Source organism: Callithrix jacchus, chromosome 2 (assembly GCF_049354715.1).
Source record: "Callithrix jacchus isolate 240 chromosome 2, calJac240_pri, whole genome shotgun sequence".
Classification (NCBI taxonomy): Eukaryota; Metazoa; Chordata; class Mammalia; order Primates; family Cebidae; genus Callithrix; species Callithrix jacchus.
In genome coordinates this window covers 17,938,864-17,953,737 of record NC_133503.1, presented here as the reverse complement: position 1 = coordinate 17,953,737, position 14,874 = coordinate 17,938,864, and the positions used below count along the sequence as shown (strand labels likewise).

The following is a 14,874-nucleotide window of genomic DNA, read 5'->3' as shown; positions in this document are numbered from 1 at the left end:
AAGCAAAAGATGAGGAGTGTTGGTGAGGTTTGAAGAATTAGAACCCTTGTACATTGTTGCTGGGGACTGGAAATTGATGCAACTGCTATGGCAAACAATATGAAGCTTCCTCAAAAAAAATTAAAATAGAATAACCAGGGCCCGGCTGCGGCCCCGGCCTAGTGCTGGCGTTCCTGGAGGCCAGAGCACCGCAGGGGCCCCGGGCGTTGGCGAGGCCGGAGCCGGGCGGGCCGGGGACACAGGCGGCCGGCGCCCTCGGAGCCAAGGCGCGCCACGGACACGGCGGGGCACTCGAGCACCTGGAGACGATGCCAAAGTTGCAGGGCTTCGAATTCTGGAGTCACACCCTCCGGGAGGCCCGCCACGTGGTGGCCCCCAAGGTGGACCAGAGCGAGCTGGCCTGGAGACTGCTAAGCCGGCTCCACGGGGCACAGCTCTGCTACACGCCCATGCTGCATGCCCAAGTCTTCGTCCGCGACACCAACTACCGAAAGGAGAACCTGTACTGCAAGGTGTGCCCTGAGGACCGGCCCCTCATCATACAGTTCTGCGCCAATGACCCACAGGTGTTTGTTCAGGTGGCTCTCCTGGCTCAGGATTACTGTGACGCCATCGACCTGAACCTGGGCTACCCACAGATGATAGTCAAGAGAGGTCACTATGGCGCCTTCCTGCAGGACCAGTGGGACCTGCTCCAAAGAATGATTTTGCTGGCCCACGAGAAACTCTCTGTTCCCGTCACGTGCAAAATCCGTGTCTTCCCAGAGATTGACAAGACCATGAGGTATGCCCAGATGCTGGAGAAGGCCGGCTGCCAGTTGCTGACCGTGCATGGGCGCACCAAGGAGCAGAAGGGGCCCCTGTCGGGTGTGGCGTCCTGGAAGCACATCAGGGCCGTGTGGAAAGCTGTGGCCATCCCTGTGTTTGCCAATGGAAACATCCAGAGCCTACAGGGATGTGGAGCGCTGTATCCAGGACACCGGTGTACAGGGTGTCATGAGCGCGGAAGGCAACCTGCACAATCCCGCCGTGTTTGAGGGCCGGAGCCCTGCCGTGTGGGAGCTGGCCGAGGAATACCTGGACATCGTGCGGGAGCACCCCTGCCCGCTGTCCTACGTCCGGGCCCACCTCTGCAAGCTGTGGCACCACACGCTGCAGGTGCATCAGCAGCTGTGAGAGGAGCTGGCCAAGGTGAAGACCCTCGAGGGCATTGCTGCCGTGAGCCAGGAGCTGAAGATGCGGTGTCAGGAGGAGATATCCAGGCAGGAGGGAGCGAAGCCCGCCGGCGACTTGCCCTTCCACTGGATCTGCCAGCCCTACGTCCGGCCGGGGCCCAGGGAGGGGAGCAAGGAGAAGGCAGGTGGGCTCAACAAGCGGGCCCTGGAGGAGGAGTGTGGCACGCAAGTCCTGTCCGAGAACAAGCCTAAGCAGCAGCTGAGGAACCCCCACAAGACCTTCGACCCCTCTCTGAAGCCAAAATATGCAAAATGTGACCAGTGTGGAAACCCAAAGGGCAACAGATGTGTGTTCAGCCTGTGCGAGGCTGCTGCAAGAAGCGAGCCTCCAAAGAGACTGCGGACTGCCCAGGTCACGGATTGCTTTTCAAAGCCAAATTGGAGAAGTCTCTGGCCGGGAAACGGACCCAGCCTGAGCTGCAGGAGCCTCAGACGGCCCTGCCCGGCACACCAGGTGGCTTCTCAGAAGTCATGAGTAGTGCTCTGGCCTGAAGGCCCAGAACCCCCACCCCTAGGACCGCTCATGGAGCCTGGACACGTCCTACTTAAGGAAACGTCTTTTACTCAGGGAATCTCCGCTTACTTAACGTCGAAAGACCACCCTGTCCCCTTCGGCTGGCTCCGGAGGCCTGGAATGCTGCAGTGGGGGGCAGGCCCCAGGCTGGACCTGCCCTGTCTTCAGCACGTGTGTGCAAAAGTGAACAATAAATCATTTCAAAGATTAAAAAATAATAAAATAAAATACAATAACCAGATAATTCAGCAGTCTCGCTTCTGGGTATACAACAGTAACTTTTATCCACGGTTTTGTTTTCTGGGGTTTTTTGTTTGTTTGACTTTTTTTTTTTTTTTTTTTAATAGAGTGTTCCTCTGTCACCCAGACTGGAGTGCAATGGAGCAATCTCGGCTCACTGCAACCTCCGCCTCAGCCTCCCAAGTAGCTGGGATTACAGGCTTGCACCACCAAGCCCAGCTAATTTTTGTGTTTTTAGTAGAGACGGGGTTTCACCATGTTGATCAGGCTGGTCTCGCACTCCTGACCTCATGACCTGTCCACCATGACCTGCCAAAGTGCTGGGATTACAGGCATGAGCCATTGTGCCCGGCCATGGTTTTGTTTTCTGCGGTTTCGGTTACCTATGGTCAATGGTAGTCTAAAAATATAAAATCGAAAATTCCAGAAATAAATCACTCATAAATTGTAAAATGCACACTGTCTTGAATAGCGTGATGAAATCTTGAGCTGCCCCACTCTGTCCCTTTCAGGACGTGACTGATCCACACCATGGATCCAGACCGTACACATTGAGTCTCTATTCTTGCACTTTCGGGACAATATGAAAAGCTTCTTGGCTTTTCTTTTACTTCATATTGTCCCGAAAGTGCAAGAATAGAGATGCTGGTGATTCAGATTTGCCAAAGAGAAGCCATAAAGTGCTTCCTTTAAGTCAAGAAGTGAAAGTTCTCAACTCAATAAGGAAAGAAAAAGAAATACATGTTGAGGCTGGTAAGATTTACAGTAAGAACGAATCCTTCGTCTGTGGAATTGTAAAGAAGGAGGGAAAAAGGTATGCTGGTTTTGTTGTCACCTCTCAGTCTGCAAAAGTTATGGCCACAGTGTGTGATGAGTGCTTAGTGTAGATAGAAAAGTACTTAGATGTCTGAGTGGAAGACATGAATGGAAGCTGTGTTCGGATGGACAGCAATTGAGTTTTGTGCTATCCGTGGTTGCAAGCAGCCACCGAGAGTCTTGGGACATATCCCCACCAGATAAGGAGGAATTACTATACATCTGAAAGAATTGAAATTAGGAGAGGCTGGGCACGATGGCTCATGCCTATAATCCCAGTATGTTAGGAGGCCAAGGTGGGCAGATCACAAGGTCAGGAGTTCAAGACCAGGCTGGCAAACACAGTGAAATCTCATCTCTACTAAAAATACAAAAATTAGCCAGGTGTGGTGGCACATGCCAGTAATCCCAGCTACTCAGGAGGCTGAGGTGGGAGAATCACTTGAACCTGGGAGGTGGAGGTTGCAGTGAGCTGAGACCTCGCCATTGCACTCCAGCCCAAGTGACAGAGTGAGCCTCCATCTCAAAAAAAAAAAAAAAAAAAAAATGAAATCAGGTAGGTAGAGACTGAGGCAGGAGGATTAAGCCTGGGAAGTTGAGGCTGCAGTGAGCTGTGATTGCACCACTGCACTCCAGCCTGGGTGACAGAGTGAGACCATCTCAAAATAAACAAAATAAATTGTTAAGAGTATAGATCTTACATTAAGTGTTCTTAACACACAGACCACAGCAGGACACAAAGAAGCTTTTGGACAAGATGGATATATTTATTATCCTAAAATTTTAGATAAAAAGAAAAAACTTGGTCTTAAATGTGAATACTTACAAGTCACTTGTCGAGGGTCTTGTCAGTTTTCATGAGCTCTGTTTGGAGAAGGGCTGGATGTATGATCACCATCCTAAGTTCCATGAAGAGAGAATGTATGAGTGGCTCATGCCTGTAATGCCAGCACTTTGGGAGGCCAAGGTGGGTGGATCATGAGGTCAGGAGTTTAAGACCAGCCTGGTCAACATGGCGAAACCCCATGTCTGCTAAAAAATAAATTCACCTGGCATGGTGGCGCTTGCCTGTAATCCCAGCTACTCAGGAGGCTGAAGCAAGAGAATCACTTGAACCCTGGAGGCAGGGGTTGCAATGAGCCGAGATCGCATCATTACACTCCAGCCTCGGCGACAAAGCAAGACTCCATCTTAAAAAAAAAGAGAGAGAGAGAGAGAGAATGTATGTAGCCAAGAAGTCCCATGTTGACTCAGAAGTTGGTTATAGAGTTCACAAACACCATTTTCTTTCTTTCTTTCTTTCTTTTTAGTAGCAATAAGGTCTCACTGTGTTGGCATTTTCTTTCTTTCTTTTTCTTTCTTTCTTTCTTTCTTTCTTTCTTTCTTTCTTTCTTTTAGTAGCAACAAAGTCTCACTGTGTTGCCATTTTTTCTTTCTTTCTTTCTTTCTTTCTTTCTTTCTTTCTTTCTTTCTTTCTTTCTCTTTCTTTCTTTTTCTTTCTTTCTTTCTTTTCAGTAGCAGCAAGGTCTCACTGTGTTGCCCAGGATGGCAAAAACTCCTGGCCTCAAGCAATCCTCCCACCTCAGTCACCCAAAGTGCCGCGCTTACTGCGTGAGCCACCACACAAGGCCACAAACCCCATGTTTAAGTCATTCTCTGTGAGCCTATCCCAGCCTCAGCAGGAACATTTCTCGTTGGAGAAACAGCAGAATAAACATCAGCCGTATTTGAGCAAAATTTAAACTTTATCGCAAAGCCTTTCAAAGATCAGTTTCTCAAAGAGTTTCAGATGGCTCAGTTAATCTCCAGGAAGGAAAACTAGAAAGGTTCTGTAATTTTTTTTTTCTTTTAAATGAATGTAAACTTTTTTTAAAATCAGGGACCATCCTAATTTCCATCTTCCTCCATCAATTGGTGGATCCTTTGATGTTAAACGCTACTTCATCATCAATATGCTTAGGGAACTAACGATCATATTACATATTCTCAGTAGATGCTCAGTTTTTCCGGAGCTATATCAAAAGTTGAATTTGTACAATAGGGATCTTTTTAACACTTCGCTGCGGACACAGAGAGAATCAGTGGCTTTTTTCAAAAGGAGAAAGCTGAACAGGTTATGCCCTAGTTCACAAGCAAACTGTCCAGAAAACATTCTAATTGGGGAAAACAGCCACGAGGGTGTAATGCTCCCAGCACAAAGCTGCCCTGACAGCTGACCCCTGCTTTTCCCTTTCCTGTACTGACACTTGGCGAGGAATTAAACTGGAGCTAAGGGCACAGAAGTTGAAAAGGCAAAAGGCAAGCGTTCTTCTGGGTGGTCGGAGCCTCGTCCTAGGAAGGACACTGTTTGTGAAGGTAAAATCTCTAATTGGTGTAGGACGGGCCCAGCTCGTGGGCTGTTGAGAGCAGGTGAAGACCTGGATCCCAGACGCACAGCACGGTCAGTGCCTGCTGCGGCAGCAGCAAAGCCAGAAGGCGCACAAAGAAGGTCAGGATGCTTCTCTGTTTATCGGTTTGTTGCTCTTCCTAGTCTTTTATTTTCAGAAGCTGCAATGTTAGTTCTAAAAATTACAACTGTGCATGATTCGTAAGAAAGGTCCTGAGTTGAACTTTAGACTTGGTTTTCTTTAAAAGTTTGAGCATCTTCTGAAATAGTACATTTGAGTCAAGTTGAAACAATACCCACAGCTTGAGGGATTGAGATAAGCTGAGAGTTCTCATCTACAGCCTGGAAGAGATGGGTGACCCTCGCATTAGCAAAATAAATGCTTCATTTGGCTTAAGCTTTTTTTGTACTTCCTGAAAAACCCATGTAAGATTTACCAGAGGAGCTTGTCTCTGGGTAGCAAACACAACGCTCCATCCTTCTTCTTGCCAATGGACTTTTCAATCCCATTTTCTTGGCTAGTTTTCTTAGCCCTTAATGAAATTTCAGACAGATCACATAGATTTTTTTTTTATTCCCTCCAAAAAAATAAGTAAATAGTATCTCTTTCAGGGATTAAAACACTCTAATACTAAAACTCCCTGATTATATTAAACCTAAGACTCTCCTCCACTAGCTTGGGCTAGCAATTAGGATTGCAAATATCCAGTGGGAGGGAGAATGGTCCTTTGAACCTAAGCTAAACATAGCCCTCTGATTCTCTGGGAAAATAAAACAAACCACTGAAGGGAAACAGATGTTCTTGGAGGGCTTCTTTAGAGTAACTCTGGAAGAGAGAACACAGCTGCACTGGACATGGAGCTATGGGATGGAATCTCATTCAAGGAAGGCTTTGCTGCCCACCTGGGAGAGTGTGGCCAGTGTGTGCCTTCAGCCACCAGCTCCTAAAGGTGAGCCTCAGTGGCAGAGAGCCACCCTGCCCAAGGTCACCACTTCCTGGGTGGCCTGCATCTGGTGGCTGAGCAAGAAAGGGGTGCAAAGGCAGGCTCTACTGTTACAGAACCAACAGGTTCCTATATCCCCTGCAGAGTAACAGACCAATGCACTGAGACAGCAGAGTTTACAGCAAAGAAAGTTTAGCAATAGCAGGACTCTGAGCAGAGAGATGGCAGGAAACCAAATCCATCTCTCTGAGGAATTCTGGGTTTTTTAAAGGGGATTATGGAGGATGAGGGTCTGGGATATTGGGGTTGTTCATTGGTGGGGTCAGGGGAATGAAATCATCGGAAGGTAAAAACTGCATTCTTTGGTGAGTCAGCATCTGTGGGGTCCTTCAGACCAGCTGGCATCAACAGGGTCTTTCAGATCAAACAAGTTGTTACTTTCATGAGTATGCAAGCCTTGAAGGAATATCTCAAAGGGAAAACGTAACATTTCACAAGGTTCAAGCTGTTATCTGCAGAACAGGTGTGGGAGTTATAACCTTGTCACAGGGTCTACATGATTCTAGGTCAATAAGCACCCAACAGCCATGAGGAAGCAGGTCAGAGAAAGCAGACTGCATGACGGATGCTGGATGTGCCACAAGCTTGGTTTATTTTCATTTCTCCCCACTTCTTTCATGATTAATTTTATAAAGATAATAGGGATGGTTTCACAACCACCTCAGTCCAGGGAGGGGTGCTCTTGTGGAGATGTTCGCTCTAGCGCCCCCATTGCATTGCTGAGCCTGTTTGGAGATTCTATCTCCTCTGTCCAATCCTGGTAATTTCTCCCGTTTTCTTTTCTTTCTTTCTTTTTTGTTTTTTTTTTCAACCAGATGCAAATCTCACACCTCCTGTTTTCTAACCAGGTGCTGAGCCTTAAGGATGGTCCTTCACACATACCTCCATCTCTGCACCTGCTCCTAGAGTACGCATGCCATTCACCTAGATGTGAGACGGAGCGTTTATTCCTTTTATCTCAAGTAGTTCGTCAGAGACCCAAGGCCTAACTCAGGGGTTCTTGACATTTTTCGGTCACAGACACTTTTGAGGAAATTAGCAAGGTTCTATTTCCCCCCAGGGAAAAAAAAATACTTGGGACTTACCATTTTTGCCTGCAGTTTCATAGAGTTCGAAGAATCTCTAACACTTCTTAGAGACGTTGACCCTGGTGTTAACCTCCCCTTCCTAATCTTCCCTGAATAATGTTCTTGTAAATTCCTTGAAGTCTGAGTGTTATTTGACTTAGGAGGTGGTAAAACTGGATTTGCCGCCTAAGGTAAATATTTGAGGGGTTGAGATAAACCATGAGTTCTTGTCTAGAGCCTAGAAGAGATGAGGAGGACTCTTGCGTTAGGAAAGCGAATTATTAACTTGGCTTAAGCTTTCCTGAAAAACCCATGCAAGATTTATCAAAGGAGCTGGCCTCTTGGTAGCAAACAAAAAGCTCTGTCTTTCTGGCTACGGACTTTTCAAACTCACTTTCTTGGCTAATTTTTCTTAGCCCATAATGAAATTTCAGGCAGATCGCATAGATGTTTGGGTTGCTTCCAAAAATGCATAAATAAATAGTATCTCTTTCAGGGATTGAAACACTAGAATTCCCTGATTGGATTAAACCTGTAGCTCTCCTCCACTGGCTTGGGCTGGCTTTAGGATTAGGAGCCTGCAGTGGAAGAGAGAAGGGCCCTTTAACGCAGCTGCCTTCCACACTCCTAGCTGTTGTCATCGGCCCAGAGAGCCAGGCACCACGGGGAGGAAGCTGAATGGCTGGTGCAGTGGTGCTCTGGGGTGGAGCACTCTGAATGCTGCAGAAGCTCTAAGGGGTGTCTTTAGGGCTCCCCTATATGTTACCCTGCTGAGAACTCCAACTACATTTCCCTTGTAGTGCCTCCTCCATCAGACTGCTTTCAACAACCATGGCTTTCTTGCAGTCCACCACCCATCTGCGGAGTCACTTTGCCCTCGAGGACGCCTTTGCACGTTGGGAGTCGCTTTCACAAGAGCTCGCTGCCTTGAATCTACATCTAGCCATTCCTCCACCCCCACCCCTACCCCACATTGAATCCCCCATTGCCTTTGTGGGAAGAGCCGCTGCCTGCAGCCCTCTTTCTTTGTCCCTGCCACCAGGGTGCCCCACAGCCCCACAGCCTTTACTGCTCCCAGGAAGGAGTCTGACACCCACTCCTGGGTCCCTCACATGCCACCAGGCTCATGTCAGCTTCTCCCAAAGGCACACCAATACATTTGCACCCCAAAGAAACCCTTTCCAATTTCCACAGTCCACACAATAAATTCTCTACCCTCTTTGTGGTGGCCTGCTGGAAGACAGTGGGCTGATCCTGGCAGAATCACTAGACGCGGTCTACCTATCCTGACAAGGCTGAGACAGAAAACTTTCCATTTCAACATCCTGAACACCAATCAATTTAGTCTTTAGGATAAAGTCCATCTGTATCCCTCATTTCCCTCTAAATTGTGAGCTATATTAAATGAGGACAAGGATTCCTCTGTATTTGAAATACTAGCCTATAGAACTATGTAGCCATGAGCATCTATTAACTGTGTTTGGCTGACTGGGAATACTTCATAATCATAAAGGAATTTTTCCATCTGTACCAGGACCCCAATGAGAACATACATTAAGAAAATATCCATTCAAAGGGTAGAAATGACCACAGCAGTGTGAAGACTGTTTCTTTGAGATAACCTACATCCTGAAGAAGCTGTCATAACTCTGAAAGGCAGCTGCAGCAAACCTATTTTTGGAAAGCCTAAAATCATAGAATTTCAAATTTCCAAAAGAAGCCTGAGTTATTGAAAACAGATGTTTTAGGGAAAGGAATAGAAACTTTTAAGCCCTAACTTTTTAATAAACCATAATAGTTCAAAGAGTGTCAGAAGGACACAGCCCGGAGATATTCACCTTTGAAAAGTCCCAGATGGCAAGGTAACATTCCTACATAAAGAAAAACCCAAGAAGAGAAAGATTTTGTAAAAATACCAAAACCGATCATATTTGTAACTCACAACCTGATGCCTTCTTGATCTAGAAGGTCATTTGAAGATAAAATTCCAGATTCCATGGACGATGCAGCAGAAACTCAATCCTCTGGACTGATTAGAAAGAAAGTCAGGTCCTAAAGTAGTGGGAAGTGAGATATTTTGGAAGGAGTGTAGTTTTATTAACCTGATATACATTTAGAAATCAACTATTAGCAAAGAGGTCTCACTGAACTCCATTTACAAAGAGACAAAAATTATTCGTAATGTATATTTATATTTAAATCCATGTTTACAAGAGTAAAGCTAGGAGATAGATAAGTAGATAGATAAGCTAGATAGGTGATAGATAGATGACAGTAGACTAGATAGATAGATAGATAGATAATGGATACATAAAGTTATACATTTTAATATATAACACATAGTTGAATGTTGGTTTTGTATTTATTCTGACAATGTCTTTTAGCTGGAGATGTCAAACTACTTATATTTCTAGTAAATATGGGTTTATTTGGATTTCTTTATAGTACCATTCACTTGTCAACAAATATTCATTGTGCACCTGCTATGAGCCAACTTCTGTTTTAGAACTAGAGAAACAAGATAAAACAGGCAATGCCCCCGCCCTGATGAGGCTAATGAGAGAAGGCTAGTGATGAACATTTTCTGTCTGATAAGTGCGGTGGAAAAAAGTGAGGCAGGATAAGGGAGTTAGAAAGTGCTGCAATGGTGGGGACAGAGAATCTTGTTATTCTGTGGAGGAAAGCCTCCCTAGTAAGGTGACATTTAAGCTGACTCATGAAAGTAATGACAGAATAAACTGCAGCCTTCTAGAGGAAGAGCCTTCCAGGAAGAGAGAACTTCAAAGTGGAAGCCTGCCTGGTATTTCAGGGAACAGCAAGGTGGCCAGTGCGGCAGGGCAAGGGGAAGGGTTAGAAGATAGGGCCAGAAGGAAAACCAGAATCAGATTACATGGCGTCGTAATGTAAAAATATGTAATTCAAAATCTAAGCTGTTAGAACTTTAAAACACTTTGAGCCTTAAGGAAATGCCATCATGGGACCTAAGTCACATAAACAGGCAGCTGTAACCTTTGTTACTCTAGTTATAGATTGGCCTATTTTTCTTACATTGTTTTGGAAAAAAAATTTTTAAGTTGGAGGGAGGACACCAGGGAGGACCGCTTCCCTCTTAATTGTTGATCTTCATTGTAAATTAACTTTCATCTTTTCTCTCTGACAGGAAGACTCCATGACTATTATAGTACCTAAGACAGAATGTTAAATACACTCTTTTAAATTGGAAAGAAATTGAAAACAAGCTATAAAGAAAATAAAACTAGCTGTACAAAAAAGAAAAGAATGTAACAATTACATGGTAGCTTTTAAGACAGCCTTGTATGGAAAGTGTTATAATCATACTAAATTTTTTTGTCTTCTGCCAATATAAGCAAGACCTTAGCTTTTAACTTCAGAGCGCTGACTCTATTCCTTTGGAGCCTGTGTCACCTGAATGGCAAGTCTCAGCTTTTCACTTGAATAAACTACTTCAAACTGTGTTCTAATCCTTTCAATTACTTTGGGTTGCAAGCGAGTAAGACCTTTCGCCTTTATTCTGAATAAGAAGGGGGATCACTGCAGAGTTTTGAACACAAGAGTGATGTCATCTGAATTGTGTTATAGAAGGATTCATCTGGCTGCTATTTTGGAAACAGATGATGGAGAGGTGGGACTAAGAGACTGATAAGAGACTGTTCTCACTGACATCATCTGAGTGAGAAGTGAGTATAGCTTCCACCGTGGCGGTACTGGAGGAAATGGTAAAATAAGGCCAGGCTTTGCAGGTTTTCTGGAGGTAGAACCAGTGGAACTTAAGTCAAATTGGGCATGGGTTATGAGGGAACGAGAGGGCACAGGAAAGATGGTGCTGGCATTTAGAGATGTCGCAAGGGCTGAGAGAGGAACAGGTCTGTGGCGAGAAGAGCAGGACTTCACTTTGGACAGGAGAGTGTTCAGATATATCCAGGTAGATAGAGTTGGTCAATGTCAGCATCTGGGGCTCAGGAGAGAAATTCAGCCCAGAGACGTAAGCTGAGAGGCACTGGCATGAGGATGCGGTTTCCAGCCAAGAGCCAGGGATGAGATGATGTGGGCAACTCAGATACACGAGAGGGAGCCCCAGGGACTTGGCCCTGGGCACAGCAACACCGAAATCTGAGAAAGTGATGAGGAACCAGAAAGCCATGCTGAGGAGTGGCCAGCGAGGTAGGAGGAGAGAAACAGATGTTTGAGAAGTCAAATAAATATATATATATTTTGGCCGGAAGCAGTGGCTCATGCTTGTATTCCCAGCACTTTGGGAGGCCAAGACAGGTGGATCACCTGAAGTCAGGAGTTCGAAACCAGCCTGGCCAACATGGTGAAACCCCATCTCTACTAAAAATACAAAAATTAGCTGGGTGTAGTGGCAGGCACCTGTAATCCCAGCTACTCGGGAGGCTGAGGCAAGGGAATTGCTTGAACCCTGGACATGGAGTTTGCGATGAGCCAAGATTGCACCATTGCACTCCAGCCTGGGCGACAAGCACGAAACTCCATCTCAAAAAAAACACACATACATACACACACATACATACATATAAATATTTAAAGCAGGAGAAAATAAGTAACTTCCAAGCCCAACTGACAGGACTAGAAGAGGGTGAGGAAGGATGATGGTTGTTCATGGAAGTGAACCATGTAGACACAGACACACATGCATACACAAACACATAACACACAGAGAGACATATGCACAACATATACACATGCGCACACACACAAACACATGCACACATACACAAATACATGCATATATGCACATGCATCCATACATTCATGTGCACACATAATACACACATACGCACACATACATAAATGCATATATACACACACAAATGCATGCATATATGCACATGCATGCACACGTATATGTGCACACACAATATACGTGCACACACAATACATGCATATGCACACATAGGCACGCACATACACACATGCATATACATACACATGCCACATTTGTTCTATAATTCACAGGTGCAAGAAAATCACCTTGATTTATTTCTCTAAATTATAAAAACCTGACTCCCAATGCCCTCTTTTCAAGGTGATGAAAATTCAATCTGAGCCACCCTTTGGGATATTCCTCTCTCCCCCAAAAAATAACAGTAATGAGAATGAAGAGATCTTAAAGGGAGGACAAAGGATGGGGGAAACCAATTTACTTTCTTAACCCAAATGATTATGTACATTTTTATTAATACATTATTTTAGTAGCCGACACAGGACCAGCTATTGTGATAAGCTCTTTCCTGCATCAACCCAGAGTTCAGCAAACTTTTGCCAGCCGCGTGATTCCTGTGTCAGCTGCCAGACCCTACACTGACATACAGAGGCAGCCATTGACGACATGGAAATGATGAGCATGGATGTCCCAATGAAACCTTATTCACAGATGGTGAAATTGAATTCCATTTAATTTACACATGTCACAAAATATTACCCTCTTATTCCCCACCCCACAAGCATTTTAAAATGTAAAAACCATTCTTAGCTCACAGGCTGTACAGGCAGGTCAGGTTCAGTCCACAGTTCCCATTATCTCATATAATGGCCACCACATTTCCTACAAGGTGGGTAATAGTAAAAGCTTCCCTTTATGAATGAAGAAACGGAGGCACGGTGGTATTGACTTTTTAGGGTCACACCGCCAAGAAGGATGGAGCAGAGATGGGAAGAGGTGTAGACGTTCTGGAGCCCACCCTCCCAATGCCACAGTTGATCCTCTCTGGCTACTTCAAAATGTGGTGGGACTGTCCCTTGATTCACCACCATGGCCCATGGTTAATTACATGATATCTCTTCCTAGGCTTTCTTTCCATCTCCTATCATTGAATGAGTTATAATGAAAAGAGCGGTTTTCAGCCAAACCTATGGCCCAATAACAGCCAATACTTCATTTTTACCCACCCCAGGTTCAGAAGACATTATCATTGTTAATTACGCTTTTTGTCCATGAGGCATTTTATTTGTAAATATGTGTGTTAAATCCCTAGAAAAAGAATCCCAGGATTTTCCCTCCTGTGTGTTTTCATCTTGCTTCTTCATGGTCCATGACGCCAGCTGAGGTTGTCAGTACAATGAAACCAAACTGGCGGGACGGAAGCAGATTATTCTGCCGTTTTCTAGATCTTTGTGTTGCACATCAAAGCTGGGGCCGATCACTCCACACTTGCTTAGCCTGCCTGTGAGGTTCACAACAAGTTCCCAGCTCTGTGATCATCAGTGATTTCAAATTTGTCAACGTAACCATGCTCCATCATCACAGTGAGAAACCGGACGATGACTCTGGAGCACGGCCTGATAAGCACCTGGCGTTTGCCTCTCTTTTTGGCATTGTTGATGCTCTTGAGAGCATCAGCCAGGACATTCATGCGCACCATTGTGGCGGCATGGAAAGATGGCGGAAAGAGGACGGGACGGCAGAGTGCTCAGAGTTATATGTCATTGTTAATTACTTACTGACTCATTCACATTCTTCACAATGTACCTAAAAGGTAATGAAGAGTACTGAGGACCTCATCCATGAACAAAGAAGTTACAAATGAGTGATGATAAATCTTGAAATATAAACCATAAGATGCAGGGCATGCTCCTGGAAGCCTACTCCTTTGATTTTGTTCTTTTTCCAAGACCGAAACAAGAAAAATAATTCGCCAGTGAAAAAAAGCCAAAGGTGGCTTGTCAGCCTTTCCAGTCATGCACCTCTAGTTTCTGACAATGTGTTGACAACTCCGTTCCACAAATACTTTGTAATCATCACACTGTGTTCTTCTTGCTATAGCAAATTATTTGAGAAATTTAAAAAAAAAAAAAAAAGGTTACTGGACCCAGTCCTCATGTTCTGAGAACTTACAACCACTGAAGAAATCAGTACCGGATGAATCCGTGATTTAAGAGTTGTCACTGCGGCTGTGTGTGCTCCTGTCTTTAGTTTTTGGAATCCACCCTTTGGTGACCTGCCTTGAGACCTCTGCAGGTGCACGAACCTCCCCGCTGAGAACAAGCTTTTCCTTTGCAAGGCCAGCTCCTACTCAGCCTCCAAGCCTTGGAGACCACTTACATAAGGAGTTTTGCTTTCATTGCTCTCTTTCACCGTGTTCTCTGTTCCTCAAAGCCCTAATCACAAGCTGTAATTATGACTATGATTACAATATATTATTCTTTTTCTGAGCTGAAGTCTCACCCTGTTGCCCAGACTGGAGTGTAGTGGCACAATCTCGGTTCACTGCAACCTTTGTCTCCCAAGTTCGAGCCATTCTTCTGCCTCAGCCTCCTGAGTAGCTGAGACAACAGGTGCCCACCACCACGCCTGTCAATGGGGTTTCTCCATATTGGCCAGGTTGGTCTCAAACTCCTGATCTTGTGATCTGCACATCTTGGCCTCCCAGAGTGCTGGGATTGCAGGTGTGAGCCACCGTGCCTGGCCACAGTTGATGACTTTAATATACAATTTGTTTGCAGTTTACAACATTTTTCTAGGGCTCCTTCTCTAAGCTAGAAGCTTCAAGGAGACCGCTGTTTTCCTGTTGCTTTGCTCAGGGGGCTGGCACATAGTAGACACTCAATAAATACCCATGGAATGAACAAG

At 45.2% G+C, this 14,874-nt stretch overlaps 2 pseudogenes; one reads left to right on the top strand and one right to left on the bottom strand.

The window, feature by feature from the left end:
* Positions 1-308: 308 nt before the first annotated feature.
* On the top strand, positions 309-1,875 carry LOC100412313 (tRNA-dihydrouridine(16/17) synthase [NAD(P)(+)]-like pseudogene; annotated as a pseudogene).
* Positions 1,876-13,275: 11,400 nt separating this feature from the next.
* LOC128930348 (small ribosomal subunit protein uS8 pseudogene) lies at positions 13,276-13,694 on the bottom strand (annotated as a pseudogene).
* Positions 13,695-14,874: the final 1,180 nt, after the last annotated feature.